Source organism: Bos indicus x Bos taurus, unplaced genomic scaffold (assembly GCF_003369695.1).
Source record: "Bos indicus x Bos taurus breed Angus x Brahman F1 hybrid unplaced genomic scaffold, Bos_hybrid_MaternalHap_v2.0 tig00011632_arrow_arrow_obj, whole genome shotgun sequence".
Classification (NCBI taxonomy): domain Eukaryota; kingdom Metazoa; phylum Chordata; class Mammalia; order Artiodactyla; family Bovidae; genus Bos; species Bos indicus x Bos taurus.
In genome coordinates, this window is record NW_020867865.1 from 1 (window position 1) to 12,170 (window position 12,170).

The 12,170-nt window shown below is 47.4% G+C and overlaps 2 non-coding genes across 2 annotated transcripts; both read left to right on the plus strand.

Annotated features, from left to right (window-relative positions):
- The first annotated feature begins 200 nt into the window (after nucleotides 1-200).
- LOC113889236 lies at nucleotides 201-391 on the plus strand. The gene has a single exon (XR_003510184.1). It is a non-coding gene; the product is annotated as a U2 spliceosomal RNA (small nuclear RNA).
- An 11,305-nt stretch (nucleotides 392-11,696) lies between these two features.
- Nucleotides 11,697-11,887, plus strand: LOC113889232. Its single transcript, XR_003510180.1, has one exon. It is a non-coding gene; the product is annotated as a U2 spliceosomal RNA (small nuclear RNA).
- Nucleotides 11,888-12,170: the final 283 nt, after the last annotated feature.

The window sequence follows — 12,170 nt, forward strand, 5'->3', positions numbered from 1 at the left end:
AACCACAAAGCCGCGGCAGATGCGGGATTTCTCTTTTACAATGTGGAGAATCCAACTTCTGCCGAGAGTCTGGTGTAGTGCCGCCATAGCACTGTCAACGAGGCAAAGGAAGGGAGACCTGGAGTGAGCGGGGACCCGGTCACACTGAGTGCAACATGCACGACAGCCGGACGGTGACGGCGACGGGCGGTGACAACACTATCGCTTCTCGGCCTTTTGGCTAAGATCAAGTGTAGTATCTGTTCTTATCAGTTTAATATCTGATACGTCCTCTATCCGAGGACAATATATTAAATGGATTTTTGGAGCAGGGAGTTGGAATAGGAGCTTGCTCCGTCCACTCCACGCATCGACCTGGTATTGCAGTACCTCCAGGAACGGTGCATCCCCTCGGGGACACTTATGGAAGTATCCAAAAGCAGAAACTGGGCCCTTTCCTGTAAAGGATTTGGTATCTCAGGGAGGTTTTTTTTGGTTTATCTACATGCTTTGTTTTTTTTCTTCCTGGGGAGGCATGAGATCTTTTGTCTACCCACCCCTGATTTACTTTCTTCTAAGTTTCTATTACTTTCTATTACTTTCTATTACTTCTGTAATCATGTTTTCTGCTGACTTCAGGCAGTTCCCGCTGAAAGCCACCAAGATCCACTTGCAGTCTTGGTTAAAATGATGGGTTTTCAGCTCAGTGTGTGTGTTGTTTATACTGGGATTTCGTTTATACAGATCACTGCCTGACAAAGAGAGATGAGTACCATTGCAGAAGTTGTGTTATTACTTAAAGTTAATACTTAGAAAAGAAAGGGCCTAAAGTAAGAGCCACTATGTCTTTTGGATATACAAGGCAGGCTCTTCAGCTCAGCACAAAGTTCAAATCAAAATAAGCCAGAAGGAATGACTCTTGCTGACGGTGAAGAAGGTTAGTGAAAAAGCTGGCTTAAAACTCAGGACTGGACTTCCTTCCTAGACCAATGATTAAGAATCCACTTGCCAATGGCAAGGGATGGGTTCAAATATTGGTCCAGGAAGATTTCACATGCCCTGAGACAACTAAGCCTCTTTAACACAACTGCTGAGCCTGTACTCCAGAGCCCATAAACCACAATTAGAGAGTAGCCACCGCTGCCAACTAGAGAAGACTCTAGCATCAAGGAAGACCCAGTGCAGTCAAAAATAAAAATTAATTTTTTTAACCCTCAATAGTAAAAACACTAAGGTCATGACATCTGGTCCCATCACTGCATTGCTAATTGAATGGGGGAAATGTGGAGCAGTGACAGATTTCCTCTTCTTGGGCCCTAAAATCACTGAGGATGGTGACTGCAGCCAGGAAATCAGAAAATGATTGCTTCTTGGCAGGAAAGCTATGACAACCTAGACAGCGTGTTAAAAAGCAAAGACATCACTTTTCGACAATGGTCCCTATAGTCAAGGCTGTGGTCTTTCTAGCAGTAGTCATTTAGGGATGTGAGAGTTGGACTATAAAGATGTCAGAGGCCGAAGAACTTTGGAACTGTGGTGCTGGAGAAGACTCCTGAGAGTCCCTTGGACCACAAGAGATGAAACCAGTCCGTCTTAAAGGAAATCAACCCTGAATTGTCCTTGGAAAGACTGATGCTGAAGCTGAAGCTCCAATACTTTGGCCACCTGATGGGAAGAACCCACTCCCTGGAAAAGACTGTGATGCCGGGAAAGATTGAAGGCAGAAGAGGAAGACAGAGGATGAGATGGTTGGATGGCATCACCACATCAATGGACATGAATTTGAGCAACTCCAGGAGATACTGAAGGACCGGAAAGTCTGGGCATGATGCAGTCTACAAGGTTGCAAAGAGTCAGACAGGACTTAGCAACCGAACAACATGAAACAACACCAGATCCTCTGTGCCAGGACTTTTTAGTAAATGGATGTTTGGAGCAGGGAGTTGGAATAGAACTTTACTCCATCCACTCCACCCATTGACCTGGTATGGTAGTACCTGCAGGAATAGTGCACCCCTCTCAGGGGAAAGAGAAAGTATGAACAACAGGCTTGTTACATCTCTTTTCAGTGTTTTCCGTGTTTTGCTCTGGGTACCTGTCTCGTGAAGGTTTCTGTTTTATCAATGTGTGATTTTCTGTTGCCCTGTTGGGGCAGTTTACTTAGGAGTACTGTTTCTTGTGAGGGTCATATCCATGGAGCAACATTATGCAAAATTTCCTTTAACTTTCAAAACACTGTATACGGAGCTGTCCAGATCATTTACTACTTTTGTTCTTTTTAATACGGGATTATTTCTTCTATCCTGTGGACAAGGCCCTGCTCCCAACACCTAACATCTCTGAAACAGTGTGGGTTTGCTGGAGTCCTCAGGGGAAGACCCTCAGGTCTAGGAAATTTTTAAATTCTCGGCTCCACCCAAGTGTATTTTCTCTAAAAAAGAAACTGAAGAACAGAAAGGTTAAGTAACTTGTGAAAGTCACCCAGCTAGAAATTAGCTGAAGTGGGCTGTGAACAATATCTGATTCACAGATCTTGTTTCCTCGACAATCTTTGAAACTTCCTAGCTCCTCTCTTACATCTCCTGGGCCTCTCACCCAAGGGGGAACCTGTCACTTGATTAAAGATAAGACACCTGAAACTGGCAGTCTCTCCTCCATCCATCATCCTCTGCCTTTGCCAGGAAAGGTGTTGATCAACAAATGGCAAGGAGGAGGTGAAGGAAGGGACCCAGTTTGTCAGGGCAACACCGGGGCCTGGCCCAGTCCAGTATCCTTTAAATGCGAATTCCAGTCCCCATCTCCACATCCAGCCTGGAGCCCATGGAACCTTCCTCCATTAATGACCATTTTGTTTCCTGCAGCCTCATTTCTGCAGCCCTTGTCCACAAGATCACAGCCCAGGACAGAGTGCACTGGAGGATTTCCTAGAGAGAACATTCAAACATTCTTACTTTGAGCGTTCATGGATGGAGTGCCTGCCAGGTTGAAGGCCTCAGTGAAATGGATCAGGACCTGCCCTCATAGAGTGAACATTATATTGAGAAGTAGAGAGAGGCAGACAGTGACTCAAGAGGGTCATTTCAGACAGTGACACAAGCCATTGAGGAAAATAAACAGGGAAATGTTCTGGACAGTGACTGGGGGGAGAGCTACTTTACATGGAGGAGGGGGTTGCTCATGAAGGCCTCTCCATGGTGACATCAGAGGCAAGTTTAAGTGGCCAGGAGGCAAGGTAGCATTCCAGACAGAAGGACAGACTAGCTGGGACCTACCTACTTCCTCCCATTGGCTCCCTGACCTGGGTCAGATTCCAGCTGCTGAGTGGAGGGTCTTCCTCAGAGCTGTCTCCCCACCAGACTAAGCGCTGAGCCCAGAAGCTGTTCTTCTCAGCCGCAGCTCTGCAGTGCCCAGCACTGTGCCTGACATACAGCAGGCAATCAGGAAATCCTCCATAATTCATGACTATATGATGGATTGACTAAACGTACTCAAGAGTTCCTTGAGTGTGGGGAACCAAGCACCCAGCCTTAGCCGGGAGTTTCCGGGGTCTCCGGTCCCCGATCACTTTGGGGGTTGGGAGGGATACCTATAAAACCCTGTACTTTCAGGCAAGGTCTGGGTAATACTGAACCCTCAGGCCTTTACTGGGGAGAGGGATTTCTTAGAGGAGAAAAACAGAGGCCATGGAGGGATGACTCTGGAGAGAGAGGCCCCCTCAAGGCCTGGTGGGCTGAACCCTGGGCTGAGAGTCATCATGACTCCTGTCCTGACAACTGAACTGGCTTGGAAAAGCCACCTCCCCTTGGGAGTCTTGGTTCCTCAGCACGTAATGAGGGCTTAGATGATTCCAGGTCCCTTCCCCAGGACAAACTCAGGCTCTGGAGTAGGGGAGGGTACAGGATGGGTGGAGCTCTCCTAGGAAGCAGCTGAGGACATCCTTGTTTCCACTGCATCCCAACTGACGACCTGTCTGAGTGCACAACTGAAGGGAGGAGAGGATCTGCAGGAGGAGGGGTGGGAGGGGAGACGAGGTCCACGAGCAGCTTCCACCAGGGAATCACATGGACAATGAATTTCAAATTCCCGCTTTGCTTCCTCAAGAATACACATTGGAGAGGGAATTTCCCCAGTGGTCCAGGGTTAGAATTCTGTTCTTCCACTGTACAGGACACAGGTTACATTCCTGGTTTGGGAATAAGATGCCAAGGCCAAGAAAAGAAAAATAAAATGGGGGAAACACAACCTACTACTAAGATGAATGTGAAAAGAAAAACTGTGGGAAGGGGCCCCTTAGAGACCCTTTTCTCCCTACCAGGGGCCCATTCGGACGCAACTCATCCAAAACCGAGTCCCAGAGCCCAGGCCAGAGCAGAAAAGGGGCAGATGCTGCCCCCTGGTGGTTCGGTCTGTCACTGCCCAAGTCTGAAGCAAAGTGGTGTGAAGTTGAACAGGTTCCTTTCTCTCCTGGGTTTTGGTTCGTTTCTTTCTCTGGCCATGCCCACCGGGCTTGTGGGATCTTAGATCCCTTAGCCGGTATTGAACCCTTGCCTTTGGCAGTGAAAGTGTGGAGTTCTAACCTCTGAACTGCCAGGGAAAACCCCTGGAGTCTCCTTTTCAGACAGGACCTTCACTGCAGTTTGAGGTTGGGAATGCAATAGCCAGCCTTTTCAAGTGGTTTTTGCGGAGGTATGATCAGATGTATGATCTCCAAGCCAGGCTTCAGCAATACGTGAACCGTGAACTTCCAAATGTTTAAGCTGGTTTTAGAAAAGGCAGAGGAACCAGAGATCAAATTGCCAACATCCACTGGATCATTGAGAAAGCAAGAGAGTTCCAGAAAAACATCTATTTCTGCTTTATTGACTATGCCAAAGCCTTTGACTGTGTGGATCACAGTAAACTGTGGAAAGTTCTGAAAGAGATGGGAATACCAGACCACCTGATCTGCCTCTTGAGAAACCTACATGCAGGTCAGGAAGCAACAGTTAGAACTGGACATGGAACAACAGACTGGTTCCAATAGGAAAAGGAGTTCGTCAAGGCTGTATCTTGTCACCCCTGCTTATTTAACTTGTATGCAGAGTACATCATGAGAAACGCTGGGCTGGAGGAAGCACAAGCGGGAATCAAGATTGCCGGGAGAAATATTAATAACCTTAGATATGTAGATGACACCACCCTTATGGCAGAAAGTGAAGAAGAACTAAAGAGCCTCTTGATGAAAGTCAAAGAGGAGAGTGAAAAAGTTGGCTTAAAGCTCAACATTCAGAAAACGAAGATCATGACATCTGGTCCCATCACTTCATGGCAAGTAGATGGGGAAACAGTGGCTGACTTTATTTTTCTGGGCTCCAAAATCACTGCAGATGGTGTTTCCAGCCATGAAATTAAAAGACGCTTACTCTCTGGAAGGAAAGTTATGACCAACCTAGATAGCATATTGAAAACCAGAGACATTACTTTGTCAACAAACGTCCGTCTAGTCAAGGCTATGATTTCTCCAGTAGTCATTTGAGAGTTGGACTATAAAGAAAGCTGAGCGCCGAAGAGTTGATGCTTTTGAACTGTGGTGTTGGAGAAGACTCTTGAGAGTCCCTTGGACTGCAAGGAGATCCAACCAGTCCTGGGTGTTCCTTGGAAGGACTGATGTTGAAGCTGAAACTCCAGTACTTTGGCCACCTGATGTGAAGAGCTGACTCATTTGAAAAAACCTTGATACTGGGAGAGATTGAGGGCAGGAGGAGAAGGGGACGACAGAGGATGAGATGGTTGGACGGCATCACTGACTCAATGGACAGGGCTTTGGGTGGTCTCTGGGAGTTGGTGATGGACAGGGAGGCCTGGCATGACCTCAGTCGCACGACTGAGCGACTGAACTGATACTGATACTGATCAGGTGTAAGTGAACATTTTCTGAGCAGGAAATCTGATTTCCGTGACGTTTCTTATGCTTTTACTGAAGGCCTAATAGGTGGTGCTGGGAAGGCAGAGGCTGGAGGAGGCTGGAGGGTGGAGAAGGTTATGAAGAGGCAGTTGCAGCAGGTTGTAATGTCTTAGGAGACAGATCCACATGGGGACAGATTCCAGCATCCATCTGCACAGGAGACTGGCACTTGGGGAGACCTTGGCCTCGGGAGTGCTGTTGGGTGATCAGCAAGAAACAGCAGTCAGAGCCCCAGGAGGGTGACAGTGCCGTGGGAACAATAGCCAACAACTGAGAGGGGGGAGGAACAAGCTCACCAGAGAGAGACAGAGGTGAGTTGAGGGGCGAGAATCAGGCTCCCCTGTGCAGGGAACTCGCTGTCGGCCAGTTATCTGAGCTGAGGGACTCTTTAGAGCTTTCACAACGGGGCCCAATCCCCAGAGACCTTACATGTTTGATTCCGCTTTTAAACGTGTATTTACGTTCTGGCTATGTCGGGTCTTAGTTGTGACACACAGGCTCCAGAGCGCTCAGACTTACATGCCTCCATGCATGGGGGAATCTTAGTTCTGCACCAGGAATCACACCGTGTCCCCTGCACGGGGAGGCGCATACTTAACCCCTGGACCACCGGGAAGTCCCTGACTCAGCGTCTTGGTTTCATAGACTTCTGTCAAGGCACCCGTGTTGTTTGGCCCACACGAATGGCTGCATGCTCAAATTTGGGAGCTTGTCAGGATCATCTGGAGGACTTGATAAACACAGATAAAACACAGATAAACACTGGGGCCTTCTTTCAAAATTTCTGATTCAGAAATTTGAAGACTTTGTCAGACCCAGCCTAAGCACGGTATACATTGTCTCATTGGAACCTCATCCAGTCACTCAACACACATTCATCAAAAGTCAAGTACATTCAGAGCACTAGGTGCTCGGAATAGACCAGCAAACAAAAGGTTTCCCATCAAGGTGAAGGTACAGCACTACTGACTGTATATTTGTGACTATACCTACATTCTATGTGTCTGTGTCCATATCTACACGTGTACCTATGCCACGTGAGCATCATGGGTGTCAAAGCCACTTGGCAGCCAACAGAAATACAAGACCAGGGAGAGCGAGATGTGAAATAGGAAGGCTCAGGGTGAGTAGGTATAGATGGTTTGCAAGACTTCAAATGGAATTATTTCTACTTTACAGCCAAGAAGTGACATTCCCTAGGATATACTCACTTGGACATTCTGATGTACTGCATTTCCTCGTGTAGCTTCACAAGTACCCTCATCAGAGAGGCATTCTTATCATCCCCAAAGGAAGTAGCAGGACACCAGTTTAAAAAACCTCAAGTTCCAGTGGTTCAGATCAGGTCAGATCAGTCGCTCAGTCGTGTCCGACTCTTTGCGACCCCATGAATCGCAGCACGCCAGGCCTCCCTGTCCATCACCAACTCCCGGAGCTCACCCAGACTCATGTCCATCGAGTCAGTGATACCATCCAGCCATCTCATCCTCTGGCATCCCCTTCTCCTCCTGCCCCCAATCCCTCTCAGCATCAGAGTCTTTTCCAATGAGTCAACTCTTCGCATGAGGTGGCCAAAGTACTCGAGTTTCAGCTTTAGCATCATTCCTTCCAAAGAAATCCCAGGGCTGATCTCCTTCAGAATGGACTGGTTGGATCTCCTTGCAGTCCAAGGGACTCTCAAGAGTCTTCTCCAACACCACAGTTCAAAAGCATCAATTCTTTGGCGCTCAGCCTTCTTCACAGTCCAACTCTCACATCCATACATGACCACAGGAAAAACCATAGCCTTGACTAGACGGACCTTTGTTGGCAAAGTAATGTCTCTGCTTTTGAATATGCTATCTAGGTTGGTCATAACTTTCCTTCCAAGGAGTAAGCGTCTTTTCATTTCATGGCTGCAGTCACCATCTGTAGTGATTTTGGAGCCCAGAAAAATAAAGTCTGACACTGTTTCCACTGTTTCCCCATCTATTTCCCATGAAGTGGTGGGACCGGATGCCATGATCTTCGTTTTCTGAATGTTGAGCTTTAAGCCAACTTTTTCACTCTCCACTTTCACTTTCATCAAGAGGCTTTTTAGTTCCTCTTCACTTTCTGCCACAAGGGTGGTGTCATCTGCATATCTGAGGTTATTGATATTTCTCCCGGCAATCTTGATTCCAGCTTGTGTTTCTTCCAGTCCAGCGTTTCTCATGATGTACTCTGCATATAAGTTAAATAAACAGGGTGACAAGATACAGCCTTGACGAACTCCTTTTCCTATTTGGAACCAGTCTGTTGTTCCATGTCCAGTTCTAACTGTTGCTTCCTGACCTGCATACAAATCTCTCAAGAGGCAGATCCGGTGTTCTGGTATTCCCATCTCTTTCAGAATTTTCCACAGTTTATTGTGATCCACACAGTCAAAGGCTTTGGCATGGTCAATAAAGCAGAAATAGATGTTTTTCTGGAACTCTCTTGCTTTTTCCATGATCCAGCGGATGTTGGCAATTTGATCTCTGGTTCCTCTGCCTTTTCTAAAACCAGCTGGAACATCAGGAAGTTCACGGTTCACATATTGCTGAAGCCTGGCTTGGAGAATTTTGAGCATTACTTTACTAGCGTGGGAGATGAGTGCAATTGTGCGGTAGTTGGAGCATTCTTTGGCATTGCCCTTTCTTTGGGATTGGAATGAAAACTGACCTTTTCCAGTCCTGTGGCCACTGCTGAGTTTTCCAAATTTGCTGGCATATTGAGTGAAGCACCTTCACAGCATCATCTTTCAGGATTTGGAATAGCTCAACTGGAATTCTATCACCTCCACTAGCTTTGTTCGTAGTGATGCTTTCTAAGGCCCACTTGACTTCACATTCCGGGATGTCTGGCTCTAGGTCAGTGATCACACCATCGTGATTATCTGGGTCGTGAAGATCTTTTTTGTACAGTTCTTCTGTGTATTCTTGCCATCTCTTCTTAATATCTTCTGCTTCTGTTAGGTCCATACCATTTCTGTCCTTTATCGAGCTCATCTTTGCATGAAATGTTCCTTTGGTATCTCTGATTTTCTTGAAGAGATCCCTAGTCTTTCCCATTCTGTTGTTTTCCTCTATTTCTTTGCATTGATCGCTGAGGAAGGCTTTCTTATCTCTTCTTGCTATTCTTTGGAACTCTGCATTCAGATGTTTATATCTTTCCTTTTCTCCTTTACTTTTTGCTTCTCTTCTTTTCATAGCTATTTGTAAGGCCTCCCCAGACAGCCATTTTGCTTTTTTGCATTTCTGTTCTATGGGGATGGTCTTGATCCCTGTCTCCTGTACCATGTCACGAACCTCATTCCATAGTTCATCAGGCACTCTATCTATCAGATCTAGGCCCTTAAATCTATTTCTCACTTCCACTGTATAATCATAAGGGATTTGATTTAGGTCATACCTGAATGGTCTAGTGGTTTTCCCTATTTTCTTCAATTTCAGTCTGAATTTGGCAATAAGGAGTTCATGGTCTGAGCCACAGTCAGCTCCCGGTCTTGTTTTTGCTGACTGTATAGAGCTTCTCCATCTTTGGCTGCAAAGAATATATAATCAGTCTGATTTCGGTGTTGACCGTCTGGTGATGTCCATGTATAGAGTCTTCTCTTGTGTTGTTGGAAGAGGGTGTTTGTTATGACCAGTGCATTTTCTTGGCAAAACTCTATTAGTCTTTGCCCTGCTTCATTCCGTATTCCAAGGCCAAATTTGCCTGTTACTCCGGGTGTTTCTTGACTTCCTACTTTGCATTCCAGTCCCCTATAATGAAAAGGACATCTTTTTTGGGTGTTAGTTCTAAAAGGTCCTGTAGGTCTTCATAGAACCATTCAACTTCAGCTTCTTCAGCGTTACTGGTTGGGGCATAGACTTGGATTACTGTGATATTGAATGGTTTGCCTTGGAAACGAACAGAGATCATTCTGTCGTTTTTGAGGTTTGCATCCAAGTACTGCATTTCGGACTCTTTTGTTGACCATGATGGTTAGCAGGATTCTAATGCAAATCCTTACTTCTTTTCACATTTGGCAAGATGCTTAGCCTCTCATCACTTCCGTCTGTAACAGTGCTTTCAAGAAATATGTGAGGCACACACATAACTGGTTGTTTTTTTAATTTGGCCACACCGTGTGGCTTTTGGGATCCCAGGTTTCCAACCTAGGATGGAACCTGGACTCCTGCACTGAAAGCGCTGAGGCCTAACCACTGAACCACCAGGGAATTCCCTCCTGCAGGTAAATGCAAACATTCTTAGGCATATTAAAAAAATAAAGAGAAGTGGGGGAAATTAAGTTTAATATGTTCTTTAACTCAACTTATCTCAAAATTCTCCAGTGGTCAGTGATTAGAGCTCTATCCTTTCAATGACAAGGCAGGGAGATTTCCATCCCATCCCTCCTCAGGGTTCTTGCAAGCCCTGGGGCACACTCCCCCCGCCACACACACAAACAGATATCTAAAATATCATTGCAATATGTAATTAATATTAACATTACAGAGATATGTTACAATTTTTAATACTAAGTCTTTGAAATCCCCATGTGTTTTTTCCACTTTCAGTACGTCTGAATTGGGAGAAACCACTAGCCCACAGTTCCCTGGCTGCATGTGGCTAGTGGCTGTGACAACTCAGATCAACAGAATATTTCCTGTTGTTTAGTCGCTAAGGAGTGTCCGACTGTTTGGGACCTTGTGACCCGCCAGGCTCCTGCGTCCATGGGATTTCCTAGGCAAGAATACAGTCGTGGGTTTCCATCTCCTCCTCTAGGGGATCTTCTGAAATCCTTTCTGAAACAGGAATCGAGCCCGTGATTCCTGTCTTGCAGGCTGATTCTTGACAATCTGAGCCACCAGGGAGACCCACAGCTAAGGAGGAGGGGTAGGGAAACGAGGTCCTTGGCGGAGAGAGCTTTCGGTAGGAAGCCCGGGATCGGTTTGGTTCGTAGAAGCACCGAAGGACAGGGCGCTGGAATTGGAGTGAACCCCTCCCGCAGCCCGGCCTCGGCCTCCGCATCCATAGGCCCCCTCCCTTCCCCACTGTGGGCCATCCGCCTTCCTCCTGGCAGCGAAGCCCCCTCCACACACGCGACCCTACAAAGCCCCTGTCTCCGCAGGCGGAGGCCTGTGTAACACACTGCAGTCCGGGCGTTTCTAGCGAGTGAGTCTTGCGACCTTGTCTTCAGGAAAACTCTCGGCCAACAGCTCGTCGCACGGGTCTGTCTCGCCGGCCACACCGCACCCCCTCCGGTCGGGTCTCTCCTCTCCACTAGCACCAAGGAAGGAGGAGAAGGGGACGGCAGAGGATGAGATGGCTGGATGGCATCCCTGACTCGATGGACGTGAGTCTGAGAGAACTCCGGGAATTGGTATTGGACAGGGAGGCCTGGCGTGCTGCGATTCATGGGGTCGCAAAGAGTCGGACGCGACTGAGCGACTGAACTGAGCACCAAGGAGGAGCTCCCCTGCCGCCGCCCCGAGGCCGTCCCCAGGGCGCTGCGGTCCCGCCGGAGCCACGCCTTCTCGGCGACAGAGGGCGGGGCATGCAGATTCGAGACGGCTCTTCCGCCCGAGAACCACAAAGCCGCGGCAGATGCGGGATTTCTCTTTTACGATGTGGAGAATCCAACTTCTGCTCGAGACTCTGATGTAGTACCGCCGTAGCACTGTCAACGAGGCAAAGGAAAGGAGACCTGGAGTTACTGGGGACCCGATCACACTGAGTGCAATATGCACGTCAGCAGGACGGTGACAGCGACGGGTGGTGACACGGTATCGCTTCTCGGCCTTTTGGCTAAGATCAAGTGTAGTATCTGTTCTTATCAGTTTAATATCTGATACGTCCTCTATCCGAGGACAATATATTAAATGGATTTTTGGAGCAGGGAGTTGGAATAGGAGCTTGCTCCGTCCACTCCACGCATCGACCTGGTATTGCAGTACCTCCAGGAACGGTGCACCCCCTTGGGGACACTTATGGAAGTACCCAAAAGCAGAAACTGGCTCTTTGCTGGAGTCAACTGGATCTGGAACTTGGTCTCTTGTTTTTCTGCAGTTTGGCAGGTGTAGTTTGAGGCATCTGCTTAAATCTCTGTTGTCCTGAAAATCACCCCGTTCTACCTTACAGTCTTGGGAAAGTGGTCTTCCTGCTCTCATTTCTGACTTCATACTTTACACAAGGAGTTGGTGTCCAGGCTCCTACTTGATATCCCCAGTCCCTCCTGATGCCATTTTCAGCCTAAAACCAG